The sequence below is a fragment of the Nicotiana sylvestris genome, chromosome 1 (genome assembly GCF_000393655.2).
Source record: "Nicotiana sylvestris chromosome 1, ASM39365v2, whole genome shotgun sequence".
In the NCBI taxonomy this organism is placed as follows: domain Eukaryota; kingdom Viridiplantae; phylum Streptophyta; class Magnoliopsida; order Solanales; family Solanaceae; genus Nicotiana; species Nicotiana sylvestris.
Window position 1 is genome coordinate 128,001,616 of NC_091057.1, and position 2,942 is coordinate 128,004,557.

General features: G+C 34.5%; 1 non-coding gene across 1 annotated transcript; it reads left to right on the plus strand.

The window, feature by feature from the left end:
• The first annotated feature begins 1,955 nt into the window (after positions 1-1,955).
• Positions 1,956-2,714, plus strand: LOC104242730 (uncharacterized). Its single transcript, XR_011402970.1, has 2 exons — positions 1,956-2,028; positions 2,582-2,714. It is a non-coding gene; the product is annotated as an uncharacterized protein (transcript).
• The last annotated feature ends 228 nt before the right edge of the window (positions 2,715-2,942 follow it).

The following is a 2,942-nucleotide window of genomic DNA, read 5'->3' on the forward strand; positions in this document are numbered from 1 at the left end:
TATAAAGTATCATTGGATAAGAATGGCTGCGGAAGAGAAATTATTTGAGGTTGAGAAGATACACACTGATGAAAATTCTTCGGATATGATGACAAAGGCGGTGGTTGCAAATAAACATGAATTTTGTAGAAAAATGGAAGGCATGAAGCTTGTCAATAGTTCCTCTACTTAAAGACACATTTGGCCCCTTGGCTAGAGGGGGAGTTTGTTGGGCACATGCCCATGTTGTCCAGTCAAAGGCCCAATAGCCTAATCCTATTCTCTTTTGGTTTCCATTCCTATTTGGAATTGGATTCTGTTTATTCCTATTTTGAGTGGGTTTTGGCTTTAAGAGAAAACACCACTCATGATCTATAAATAGGACAACCTTGGAGAATTATTCTATGCTCATTGATACAAGTCTTTGAAAGACTTAAGCACATAAGAGTGGTTTTTGAGAGAGCTTTCATCAAGAGAGAAGAGAGAAGAAAAATATTTGTTTTGCTGCAGATTTTTATTCCGACCAGCCAACTTCAAATCACGTTTTCCATTCGTTAACCGTTGGATCGGGTTGAAATTTTGACTGAATGTTCGTAACATCTTGGTATTTGATTTGAACGGTGAATCGGATTTAGAGGCTCGTAACATCTCATTTCAAGCCTCGAACATCAGCTTTATTTTTGTGAATTATACTCTTTCTTCAATTGATTAGTTGTTGCTATTGTTGCTCCGCGCTTGGCACTTGTTGTGTAGCCAATTTGGAGAACTTTTGTAACCCTCTTATTGTTATAGTGGAGCCTTTTTTTGGATCCTTGTGATCCCGTGATTTTTACCTTCGATTTGAACGGTTTTCCACGTTAGAATTTAGTGTTCTTTATTTTCGGGTTTGCCTCTTCCTCGACATAACACTCTAGACAATAGTATTACAAACTACTACCTCCATTTACTTTTACTTGTCCACTTTAGACTTTGCACGCCTCTTAAGAAACAATAAATGAAGTATATATTTTACAATTTTACCCATAATAATGATAGTGTTTCCAAAAGTCTTAGGAAATGATTTGGGAAATACATAATTAATGTATAAGGGTAAAGCAGGGGAAAAATGTCGTCTTTCTCTTGATTTAGTTATTAGTATAGTGGACAAGTAAAAGTAAAAATGTATTTTTAGTATAGTGGACAAGTAAAAGTGAACGGATGGAGTAACTTAAAACCATTCTTTGATACCCATAGCTTGTATATTAGGGACTGTTTGGTATGAGGGATAAGGTGGGATACGATGGATTAAATTTATGTTGTTTGGTTGGCGGTATAAATTTATCCTGGGATAAATTTATACCTTCAACCAAACAAGGTATAAATTTAATCCAGACTTAATCTAGAATATCCTATCTTATCTCACCGTATCCATCAAATGTGAGATTATTTTATCTCATCTCTTATTTGGTATAAATTAGTACTGGGATTACCCGGAATAATTTAGTCCGCATACCAAACGATCCCTTTGGGTTTAAATCTTTACAACTAATTGCCTTTGATTAACTAAATTAGAATAGCTAAAACACTGATCAACAAAACAGATGTCTTAGCCTTTAGCCAAATTAAGACAGTTTAAATACTTAAAGACCTCTTCTAAGCCATACTTAGCATTCGTAATTTAGACCTCAATTATGTCATTAGCCTTAGCTAGACGTGAATCCCTTAGACTAAACAACATTTAGAACAGTTGTTTTATCGAAAATAGACAATTTAGACTGATTAGCTCCTAGGCCTTGACCAATCTCTGTCCGTAGACGAAAGTTTCCAAACTAATCTCTGTCAAATACATTAGAAAATAACTAGATATTTGTCTTGTTTCTAAATGGAAAGCTGCAAAAACTCCACATCTTCCAAATAAATCATTGGCATTCCATTATTTAAAAAATTTCATATCAATCATTGCACATGACAATAATATTCCATTCCATTCATCATCTGCTAATTATATTATCAAAGGAAACAAACAAAACTTTGTAACAGAGGAGAGCGGCAATGCAGAATATTGAGCTGGTAAGTCTGTTTAAAGCTTGAAATCCATTGTGCTAGCCAGAGGCGGATGTAGTGCGTTAGTTATGGGTTCAATTGAACCCATAACTTTCGATGCGGAGTAGAAATTTATGTGTAAAAATTCATTGAAATTGCAAAAATAATAGATTTGAACCCATAACTTTAAAAATATAATGAGTTCAATATTAAAAATCTTAAAAGTTGAACCTATAGAGTTTAAATCCTGGATCCGCCTCTGGTGCTAGCCATGTGTCCAAAAGAATAGGAGAGCATCTTTTCTCGTTTAAATACTCAACTTGTTTTAGTACTCTGCTCTCTAACTTCCCCTTTAATTTTTTCCCTTATATACAATGCACTGGTTCTATAATATGATCCTAACCATGTGTTGAAGGAATCATCAATCTGCTCTTTTTCTGTTATATCTACTTCTTTGAAGTAATACAAAGAGCAAGATTTTTCATGTGCTAACTGACGGCGCATGCATTCTTTCTCTTTTAACATCTTCTTTCTTGTATAAATACTTGATTGGAGAATGTTATTCTCTGCATATAATTAGTCCAAGAATCATTAAAATTTTGAAGATATTATGTTGCTGGAGATGGGGTTTCAAGGAAGATATGAGAGACTTGGCGGAGTTGAAGATCTGAAAGTTGCAACTAGGCCAAGAAGGTGTTGGCTAATCAAGAAAATGAATGGAAGATTTAAAGGTATAAAGTTATCACGGTCGAGAAAGTTGAATTGGAAGGCATTTTCTATGGTAATATTGCCAAGGAGGATTGCTAGAATATATAGGGAGATAGTGAAAAGAATGAAAAATATGGAAGATGTATGTCCTGCAATTGTATTTTCTTGTCATTGGGGACTTCCTGTCCTTTCTCATTCTGCTGTTAAATCCCGAAGGAATACATTTTGATGTT